General features: G+C 39.0%; 1 protein-coding gene across 3 annotated transcripts in view; it reads left to right on the top strand.

The window, feature by feature from the left end:
* Positions 1 to 1,221: 1,221 nt before the first annotated feature.
* Positions 1,222 to 11,538, top strand: part of GHR (growth hormone receptor) — a 253,968-nt gene continuing 243,651 nt past the window's right edge. For 2 of the 3 annotated variants that reach the window (XM_072605726.1, XM_072605728.1), the window contains exon 1: positions 1,222 to 1,336. The gene's annotated coding sequence lies outside the window, so the exon portion shown is untranslated. Of the gene's footprint in view, positions 1,351 to 11,538 lie in introns of all 3 variants that reach the window. The other variant, XM_072605727.1, reaches the window with a different exon arrangement.

Raw genomic sequence — 11,538 nt, 5'->3', positions numbered from 1 at the left:
TTTACATTCTAATGAGAGAAATAAGAAATATACAAAATATATTTATATACAAATATATGTACAAAATAGATACAAAATATACATATATGCGTAGCAGATATACAAACTAGATTAATACAAATATGTGGAAAGTAGTTCTCCCTTCTGCACTGTGAGCTTCCCCATCTTGATTTCAGTATATTACAGGTCAGTATTAGAAATTAAATGAGAATTTGAGGGGGAGTTTTGCAGAAGCTACAGGCAACATGAGAAGGCCAGCAGACATCACCGAATTTATGACCAAATACTTAACCCAAAGTTTACAATAAGCTACTGTAAAAGAAAAAGAAAAAAAATCAGATCTTCTCTGGTATGAAAGGAGGGTCAAAAAATTTTACACAGATTTTCCAGATCACGGGGTGCTGTCCCCCTAACCTCCAATGTGGAAGGTAGTTTGGGGAAAAGGACCAGGCAGAAGATGGTGCCTGAGCTGCATCTTAAAGGAAAAAAGGAATTCTAGGAGGCAGGCAGGGGTAAGGACAGAGTGTATGGAATAGATGTATGGAATGGTCAGTGAGGATATTAAGGCCCAGATATTCAAAGTGACTTACTAGAGGCCATACAGGTTGTTAGGGGCAGAACTAGGACAAAGCCTTGGGTTCAAAATCTGGGATCCTTTTGTTTTCCTACATAACTTGTTCCACTGTACTGTGTGACAGTGATTTTTTTTTAACAGAAAACTTCTTAGAATTATATAGTTATTAGCCATGTTCAATTAACCCTCCCCCCCAACAATAAAAGTAAAATTTAGTGACAATATAGTACTCTTCCTTTGCTTACCAAAAGCTGCCACTGGTTGAAGCTGTTCTGTGTCAGAATGAACCTGTTTTGTAAATGCCTCTAGTTTTCTACAACGCTTAAGTAATTGGGGAAGGGGTATTTACTCAACCGAGAGGGAGCCATCTATTAAAATACTATTGCATCAGCAATATTTCCTTATGGTATTTATTTATATGTACCAGTGAAACAAAATTTTCCTGTGCTTAATAATTTTTTGCTGATGAATGAATGTTTTAAGTTTTGGATTTCAACTTTGATGGCGATGCCTTCCTTCTAGGTGCTACATAATTTTTATGTATACTTCTGTCACATTACTTATCCCCATTGAAAGCCAGTTTATAAATGTGAAACATGAAGGTTCTGCCTATCAGCTCTCTCTGTTTCTGATTCCTCTTTAGGATTAACAAGAAACAAAATCACAGAATCAGGAGGCTGGGAAGAGGACCTTAATGGGCAAGGATGGAGACAACCTCCTGAAAGCACTATTGGCCAAATTCCCGTGGTGCCAAATCACCAGGTAAGGTTTCCAAGGTCAGTGGGTTACAGTTATTTCTTATTCTTACTCTCTCTCCCTCTTAATCTCCTAAACAAAGTGCATTTTATCATAAGGATCACCAGGAAAATACTGTATTTTCCTTGGAATAAATAAACTCCATTGAGAGTTCATCTCTTATGTTCTTCTGCTTTCAGGCAAAACTGCACTTAAACCACCCAGAGAGATTGTCGTCTATACATTTTTCTTTATTTTTTTGTTAAATTAATTTATTTGTTTTCTGTTTTCTACAATCACTGTGTGAAATGTGGCTAATAAGAATGTATGTGTAGAACCCATAAACTTGTTCTTTAAAGAGGCTCTGTGGGTTCCATTAGTGATACAGCTTAGTGTCTTTCAACCCTCTCGAGCCTGTGAATTCTAACCAGAATCCCTCTTTTGCTAATTTAAGTCCAGTCTGTCTTTTTCTGGCCACGGTGGAAAGGGAGAACAGCTGGTCACTGTCAGTTATGCTGTAATCCCGCCTACATTTGCAGCAGCCCCTGATGCAACCCTAACCTCCCCAAGCCTTGACCTCAACCCTCTTTTCTTTAGGTCAATGAAACCTAATTCTTTAGCCCTTCCTTACTCTTCCTATTCTAGGAACTCCTTTCTGTGTCTTGTGCCATTTTGTAAATTATTTTGTTAGAAATCACTGTTCATCGTTATTTGTTCTGGGTGGCGTTTAATTTGTGAACTCATAGGTCTCTGGGCTATGTTCTTTCATTTGCATTTCCAGATGCATAAATTGTAGCTATTCATCTTCATAAATTCTTCTTCTAAAAAAATATACGATGGCCTCCTTAAAGAATCCCCTGAGAGAAGCTGATTTACCAATGAGCACTGATTGGTAAAAGCAGCCAGTAGAGAACTCCTTCTTGGTTTGCCTTGAGGTGCAGAACTCACCTCTGTGGGTACCTTGCAGGTTACCTGCAAAGAAGAGGTCTTTGGAAATGGTAACTGGCAGCATAGTTGCAAAAGGCAGTGAGTCAGTGGCCTGGCCACTCAGAACAAAATAGGAATGGTGCAAACCTGTCAAGTAGGCATGTGAAAGGTAGGAAAGAAGATGTGGAGTGGCCTCTCAGTAGTAAGAATGGAGGCATAGGGGTCACTGAGACATCCACAAACAAATGGAGCACTTATTAACCAGGTTACTTGGCTTATCCCTTGGTTCATTAAGCAGCTGCTATGTGCAAAGTAGCATATGGGGATGTATGAGACACATGTGCATGGTTTATATCATAACAGCTCCCTGTGCCTCACACAAACAAAATAAAGTCTGTCATGAATATTGTTGCCACCTGTGGAGAATTGTAATCTTCACCCTTGACTCCCATGTACTACCTGGAGTCATTTATACCATCTATCAGTAATGTCCCTTTCTTCTAACTACTGTGACCTTCTTGTGACTGGAAGAATTAAATGACCTTACATTGGTTTACCATCCTGTATATTTTAGTACCCCTTCAGCACCACAAAAGTGTGTAGAGTGTATTTGCAGCCTTGGCCTAAGAAACCTGAGATCTCTTGGCAAACTCAGATTGTGCAATTTAATGCACCTAAATCATATTGCCATTGGTGACAGCTGGGAGAGCCACTATTGACATATGCTTGCTGCAGCATTATCCAGAGCCCCGAATGACAAATGCAAAATCGGTATGTCAGAGTTCTGTATCGCCTAAGGAAAACTCAGTCACTAATTTGCTGAGCATCATTCACCTTGCCCCTCTTCTATGACCTGACCTAGTATTCACTGAGGTTCCCAGAACAACTTATTTGATAGATAGACTTCCAAACGTCACAGAAGTCTTCATGGGAGGTTTGTTGATTTTTTTGTCTGTTTAAACAAGGCGTTTCCCTCTCCCAAACTTTCCCATAAAAAGTTAGGATTGAATCCTGTTATAACATGATGCATTTTCACACAGATTCAGATATGACATGGATTTTTAAAAAAAGAACTATATATAGTAAAAAATCTTCTGTAACATTTAACCTGTCATACTAGGGATCATCTGATCTTGTGAAAGAGTTTCTTTGTATTTTAAATCATCACACAATTAGCGAATGAAGGATAAATGAAGTTTTTGTTTTTGAAACAAACCTACTATTTAAAGAGAAATGTACGTCAAATGCATGAGAAAACTGAGATTCCATTTTGGTTGCTGAAAATGATGATGCCATCTGATCTCAGTATTCCTGGGGGAGGGGGCATTAATTCTAGACCCAGGGAAATAATTAAGTGCACAGAAACAGTTCTGAAAGCAAGCACTGATACTTACTTGTACCTGGGACTTAATGAGAATTAAGTGAGAGACCTAGATTGTAAAGTCCTTGAGGGTGTGGTGGAACCTGGTTTGATTATCTTGTGTAATACATGGTTAGTGAAGGAATACATGATGGATGGATGTGATCTAATGAGGAACAGAAAGCATATTCTGTTCTGGATTTTCTATGCTTGAATTACTCATTTTTGGATTCCCAATAGAAAATGTTTAATTCTAGGCTCATGTTTCCCTATCACTTAACACTCTTACCCTTGGTTTCCTTTCCACCATCAGTTGATCTAGGTTTAGGGAATTTAAAGTAACATTATCAAGTCATATCATCTTTACCAATAAATACTTACTGAGTTGTTTGCAGGGCACTCTGCTGGGCACTTGAGGATATTTGGAAGTGTGAGATAAGTTCCCCATCCCTCTTGAATTTATACTCATAGTCGGGGAGATAGGAGACATACACACAGAAGATAAATAAGAACACAAGGTAGCATGTGCCAGGTGGGTATGAGCAAGACACACAGTGAGTGCTATAGAATTCCATCACAAGTGGGGATGATTAGAGAAATTCTAAAGAAGGTAGGCCTTGAATTGTTCCTCTGGGGAAAAGTTGGACATAAAAGGAAATGAGGAAGTAGAATATTATTTGATAGAAGTGGATGGGAAGATGGAAGAATGTCACGAACAAAGCTACATGGGAAGGAATATATGTGACCTGTTCAAAGAACAAGAAGTAGAGACCACTGGGTTTGGAATATGAGGTTTGTGTAGGACCATGGTGGGAAATAGAGAAATAAATAGGCACCATTCTGTGAAGGATCTTGAATGCTAAACCAAGGAATGCTTTTGTTTCTATTTTCTCTGCAAAAGAGAGTATCCTTTATTCTGGAAATGACAGAACAAAAATGACTAACAAAGTATTGATATTCAAGATAAGTAAGGAGGTCATTGCTCCCCTTGATTAATCTAAGTTGCCTGGCCTAGTACTACATCCCCAGACCCTGAAAGAACTTGCAGATGTAATTACTGAGCCAATGTTGTTGATCTTTGAAAGGTCATGAAAAACAAGAGAGGTTCCACAAGATAAGAGAAGAGAAAATGTTCTGGTTTTCCAAAAAGAAAAGAAAGGAGACTGTGTAAACTACAGGCCAGTGAACTTGACTTTGCTTCTTGGGAAAGTTCTAGAAAAGTTCATTAAAATAGAAAGGGGGAGGGGGGAAGGCTCATTTCCAGTAGAAAGGGGAAAAGTGAAACCAGCATGGCATCATCAAGAACAGTTTCATGGCAAACTAATTTCACTTTCTTACTTTATAGAATTATGAAATTGTAAATGAGAGAAATGCTGTAGATGTAGAATTTTAGCAAAGCTTTCAATGAAATATCTCATTCTTTTCTTGTGGAGAAAGTAGATTAGATAATACAGATAGATTTAAAACTGGTTGGATGGTAGACTCAATGAGTATTTGCTAATGGTTCAATCTTAATATGGCAAGAAGTCACCAGGAAATCTCCTGGGGTTCTGTGTTTAACCCCATGCTATATTCAATATTTTTATAAATGATTTGGATAAAAGTATAGATAGCCTGTTCATCAGATTCACAAATAACAGAATCCGGATCCAGTAGGATCTGAAGAAACTAAAGCATTGGGCTAAACCTAACAAGATGAGATTCAACTTGTTGGAGTAGGGATTCCTTTAATATATGGGTTAGATGAGGTAGCCAATGAGGTTCCTTCTGACTCTCAAGTCATTCTGTGAGTTTGTGAATTTCATATTGTCCAAATGGCCTAACTGACCCACAATTAAAATCGATATATTATTCCACTTTCCAAATCCTGCCCTCACTGCCACTCCCCATCCTCCGCATCATATACTGGCATTCTTTGGTTTTCTTTGTAGCATGTTTCCAGAAACCATGTGATATGCAAAAACATAATGGTGTAAATATATTTTTTATTTGTGCATTAAAATTGCCAGCTAAGACTGTAAGTTGCAGAGGAGATACTAATTGGTATTGATGAAGGATGTTTCTGCTTTGGAGCTCTTTACATAAATGTTACCACAGATGATTTTTAAAGTGGTATTACTACTGAGTAAATATCTATTAAGTGCCTGGTGTGTTCCAGGCATAGTGCTAAGCACTGGAGATACAAAAGACAAAAGACAGTACCTGTCCTCAAGGATCCCACAGTCTAATGGGAAAAACACACATACAAACGAACAACAAAAGCAAACATATACTAACAAGGTACATGCAGGGAAAAATAGAAAATAATTAAAAGACGGCACTAGAATTAAGGGGATTGGAAAAGTCTTCCTGTAGAAGGTGGGATGTCAGCTGTGACTTGAAGGAAGCCAAGAGGCAGAGATGATGAGAGGTAGCATTCTAGGCACAGGGGACTGCCAGAGAATGTTTGGAGCCAAGAGATAGAGTGTGTCCTGTTTGTGGGACAGAAAGAAGCCAGTGTCACTGAATTAAAGAGTGTGTGATAGAGAGTAAGGTATAAGAAGAATGGAAAGGTAGGAGGGGCCTAAATTATGAAGGGTTTTGAATGTCAAACAGAGCATTTCCTATTTGATCCTGGAGTTTATAGGAAGTCACTGGAGTTTTGGAGTGGGGAGAGTGACATAATCAGACATGCACTTTAGGAAAACTCACTTTGGGGGTTGAATAGAGGGTGGATTAGAGGAGGAAGAGACTTAAGGAAGGCAGGTCTACCAGCAGGTTATTATAATAGTTCAGGTATTAGGTGATAAAGTCCTGTATCAGAGTGGTGGCAGTGTCACATAGAACATAAAGAGATGTTGTAAAGGTAAAATTGGCAGACCTTGGTCATAGATTGGGTATGGGGAAAAGGGGAATGAGAGACAGTGAGGAGTTGAGGATGACATGTGGGTTGCAAGCCTGAGGGACTGAGAGAATGGTCTTGTTTTCAGAAGTAATAGGGAAGTTATGGGGGTGGATGGGAAAGGTTTTGGGGAAAAGATAATGAGTTCAGTTTGAGACATGTTGATTTTAAGATGTCTACTGGATATCCAGTTCAAAATGTCTGAAAGGCTGTCCGTAGAGTCAGGTCAGTAGAGAAGTGAGAGGAGAATAGGTAGATTTGAGAATCATCAGCATAGAAATGGTAATTAAGTCCATGGGAGCCAATGACATCACCAAGTGAAAGAGGGAGAAGAAAAGAGGGTCTTTGTGGACAATTCTAGAGTGTACCCTGGATGAGGATACAGCTAAGAAGATGGAGAAGTATTCTTAGAGACAGGAGGAGAACCAGGAGTGAGTGGTGTCCTGAAAACCTAGAGAGAAGAAAAGGATGATCAAGTGTCAAAGGTTTCAAAAGGATCGAGGCTTGAGAAAGGGATATTGATTTGCCATTTAAGAGATCAATGGGAAGTGTTGGACTACTGTATAGTTTACAGTTATCCACAATACCATTGGATGGCCTTCCTCCATCAATAAGATGAAATGATAAGCTTAGGCAACCTGGAGAAACTGAGCAAGCTCCTGAACCTGGTGTGTGAGCCTATCAAGAATAAAAGCTATGGGCTCTGTTTGAACTGGCATCGTGGAGTAAACAGATGCAATTTGAAGCAGGAATAAAATGGGGATTGCCTGTTGGATATTTTAAAACCATTTTCAGATGATTCACAACATGTCCCATCCTATATAATTAATTTTTACTTGACTTTTATTCTGTTTCTCTTTCTTGTTTCAGAAACAAGAATGTGTGTAGGTGAAACATAAGGCATCCAGGTAGAACAGTGGAGAGAAACTTTCTCCAGAGTAGCAGCAAACTCTTCTATGGTCTAGGATGACAGGAAAAATAATGAGGTGCAGAACCTTGCCATGTATACCACTGCCTTGTAACTAAGTTATTTCCAAGATGTCAGGTCAACCAGGTTAACATTCAGCACACACACACACACACACACACATGCACGCACACACACACACACACACACACACACTTTAAAATTACTTAAAATTTTTACAGGGAATTCTCTCAATCTTATTTCTACCAAGTATCCTCTGCAAATAAGGAAGGGATAGTCTGCAGAACAGATGTTCTGAAAATGCATTAACATTTTCTACTGTGATGTCATTGAGCAATAAACATTTATTTAGCACCTACTGCATGCAAGGAACTGTGCCAATCATTAAGGATAGAGAGACAGAAGTGAAACAATCCCTGTCCCTGCAGAACTTTCAGAGTAGCCGGGGAAATGTTCATATTTAGGTAGAAATAGATAAAAGATGATGGGGGAAGGGGAGGTAGTATCAACTTTGGGGGAGGGGAAGATCGAGAGAAGGGAATAAAGTTCAAGTGCAGGGCCTGGAATAAAGAAGACCGCAGTTCAAATCCAGTTTCAGACATTAACTATCTGTGTGACCCTGGGCAAGTCACTTTACTTCTTTCTGCCTCAGTTTCCTCATCCGTGAAATGGGGATTATAGCAGCACCTATCTCCTGAGGTTGTTGTGAGGACCACATGAGATAATAATAGTAAAGAGCTTAGCATAGTGACTGGCACATAGTAAATGCTATATAAGTTATTAGCTGTTGTTATTAGTGTGATGGAGAATAAATGTTCTTGGGACTAGAATTCAGAGATAGGTTTCGGCGGGAGGAGCTGTGAACTTGGATGGGAAAAAATTACATCTTTATTTCATTAGAAGTGGTTTCCTTTGTTATCCTGTGTATTTTATTTTATGCATTTAAAGACTTATTCCAAGAAGGGGTTCATAGGCTTTCATCAGATATCAGAGTGGTTCATGATACAAGAAAGATTATGAACCCCTTACCTCAGTCTTGAAGTCAACTGAGGCTCCTGAGGGACTAAGAGGAGAAAGGACTATATTTGAAGGAAGGGGGACAGCCAGTGGAAAGGCATGTAGATATGAGTTAAAAGTGTTATGTGTGAAGAAGAAAAAGAAATCCAGTTTATCTAGCCTGTAGTGTGTGTGAGGAAAGAAATGTGTGTCTGTGTATGTGTGTGAAGAAAGGAGTGTGTGTGTGTGTGTGTGTGTGTGTGTGTGTGTGTGTGTGTGTGTGTGTGTGTGTAGAAAGGAGTAATTTTAATAAGATTGGAAAAGTGAATAGGGGCCAAGTAGTGAAAGGCTTTAAGTGCCAAACAGAGAAGTTTCCATTTAGTTCTAGAATAGTGGTTCTCATAGTGTGGTCAGGGAACCTTTGAGAATCCAGGAAGTCAAGATGAGTTTCAAAATAATACTATGATGTTTTCATTTTTAATAAAAAAAAATACCAACACATATGACCCACATTTACAAAAGCTCCTGGTTCAATAATTTTTAAGAGTGTAAAGGAGTCTTAAGACCAAAAACTTAAAGCACTATTCCAGAGGTTATAGGGAACTAGCTGTAGGGAGGAGACATGGTCCAATCCGTACTTTAGGAAAATCTCTTTGGCAGTTGTGGGAAGGACAGAGTCTGATAGGGAAAGACTAGAAACATGAAGACCAATGAGGAAATCACAGGACAGGTGAGAAGTGATGAGGGCCCAAACTAGAATGTCAGCCATGTAAGCAGAAAGAAGGGGATGAATGTGGGAGAGGTTACCAAGGTAGAAATTCCATATGAGTCAGCATTAAGTGATTGCAGTTCAGTTTCTGATTCAGCTTTCCAATACGATAAATAATAGAAGTTTCTACCCCTTGAAGTCCCAGTTTCAGAATGCGGAGCTCTTACCAGAGTTAATCACACACCAGTATCTTGGCGTTGTTTATACTATCAGTCATTGAAAGGCATTCAAGAAATGAATTGTCAAGAAAGGCATTCTTCCATTGAAGAAAGGGCAAGATTCCATGAGCTACAGATTTACAATCTATTTGATGGCCTGGTGCCATTAGACTACAAGAAATCTCGAGTCAAAGAATGCAGGAAGTATTATTACTGTACTTAGAGGAGTATTGTGGGGGGAAAGGATGCGTACCTAATAGGCACCTAATAAAATTACATTGATTGTTTCATTAATAGTGGCCATTATTGATGAATAATCAATATTGGTACATTATTTTTCTTAGCACTTCATGACCCATTTTTTCCCAGAAATATAGTCATCCTAGGTAGAGATTATCTATGGATTATCTATGGTATATTTTAAATTCAGGCTGATTAGTCTATTTCCTCAAAAGACCCCATCACCACTACCACCCCTCCCTTAGATTATTTATTATTAAGATGTCTTTTTAATAACATTTTATTTCTTCCAATTACATACAAAAACATTTTTAACATCCTTTTTTTTTTTTAAATTTTGAGGTCCAAATTTTCCCTTCCTTCCCTCACCTCCCCACTCCCTGAGATGGTAAGCAATTTGATATAGGTTATATAAGCGCACTAAGATGTCTTTTCTTACTAAACAGTGTGTGATCAGAAAACACAGACGCATTTTAGCGTTAGCCTAAGTAAAGCATAATAGAGTATATTTTTCTTCGTTTGTGTGTTTTTCTCCCAGGTAAACCACATATCATACTGCAGAGCTATAGCACAGAAATTTAGAGCAGAAAGGGACTTTAGAAATCATCGACTATTACCTCTTCATTTAACATGTGTGGAAACTGAGACCCAGAAAGTTTGTGTGATTTGTGCCTCTAGTGGCAGAACTGGGTCTAAATCCCAGTTCTCCTAATTTCACGTTCAGAGATTTGTAATTATTCATGTTATTACACTTCTCTATTAGTCCAGACAATTTAATAGCATTATAGCTATGGAGCCGGAAGGAATCTTAAAAGGCTGCCTAGTCTAATCCTCTCTTTGTACAAGAAAGAAAACTGAGGTTCAGTGACTTAGACACAGTCAAACAGAACAGTATCTTGCATTTGTAGAATTCTTTTCAGTACTCTTAAACCAACATTACCTCCTTTGGATCCAAACAATAACCCTATAAGCTACTCAGGGTAGGTCAGGAGTGGGGAACCTGTGGCCTTGAGGCCACGTGTGGCCCTCTAGCAGATAAGTCTATAGGTGATCATCTAAAAAGGTGAGGGGGCAGAGTACAAACAGCCAGAGAGATCAAGAGTTAACAGGTCAAGAGACAGCATGCACTGACTCTGGAGTCAAATCTAGTACAAATCCTGCCTCTGGTTACTCCCTGTGTCACTAAGCGGGGGACCTACTTCACCTCATTCTGTGTCTTCATCTGAAAATTAAAGCGGTTCGACTAGATGAGATCCTATCTAGCTCTAGGTCTGTGGTCCTAGGATAACCACTTAGAGCTGGAAAAAACCTCAAAGATTAAATTGTTTAGCCCTCTCATTGTACAGATGAAGAAACTGAGACCCAAAGAATGAAGTGTCTTGCCCCAAACCCGTGGTTTGTGAGTTCTAGGACTGATTCCATTTCAGCTCCTGAAGCAATGATTCTCACTACTATTTTGTGCCATCCAACTCTTCCAGTAATCACTTAGTTTCTCTGAGCCTTAGCTTCTTCATTGCAAAGTAGGTAGTAATACTACTTATAATGCCTAGCTCATATGATTGCTGTAAAGAAGGCATTTGGTCAGCATCCCTTCAACAGTCAAAGGCCACATGTGGCCTCAAGGCCATAGGCTTCCCACCCCTAGAGTAGATATTGTTATCTGTATTTTATAGATGAACAAATTGATGTTCAAACTGGAGCAGGTAGGTGGGGCAATGGATAGCATGCTGGACTTACAGTCAGGAAGACTTGAGTTCAAATCCTGCCTGAGACATTTACTAGCTGTGTGACCCTGAGCAAATCATTTAATCTCTCTCTATCTCCTCTAATTATTCTCTTACTATAGGAATAATAATAGCACCTACCTCATAGAGTTGTTGTGAGGATCAAATGAGTGCCATGTATGAAGTGCTTGCAAGCCTTAAAGGACTATTTAAATACTAGCTGTTATTATTTTGGGTAACTTGCTC

The sequence above is a fragment of the Notamacropus eugenii genome, chromosome 4 (assembly GCF_028372415.1).
Source record: "Notamacropus eugenii isolate mMacEug1 chromosome 4, mMacEug1.pri_v2, whole genome shotgun sequence".
NCBI lineage: Eukaryota > Metazoa > Chordata > Mammalia > Diprotodontia > Macropodidae > Notamacropus > Notamacropus eugenii.
Note: the sequence above shows the minus strand (reverse complement) of the source record. Positions and strands in the feature narration are given on the sequence as shown.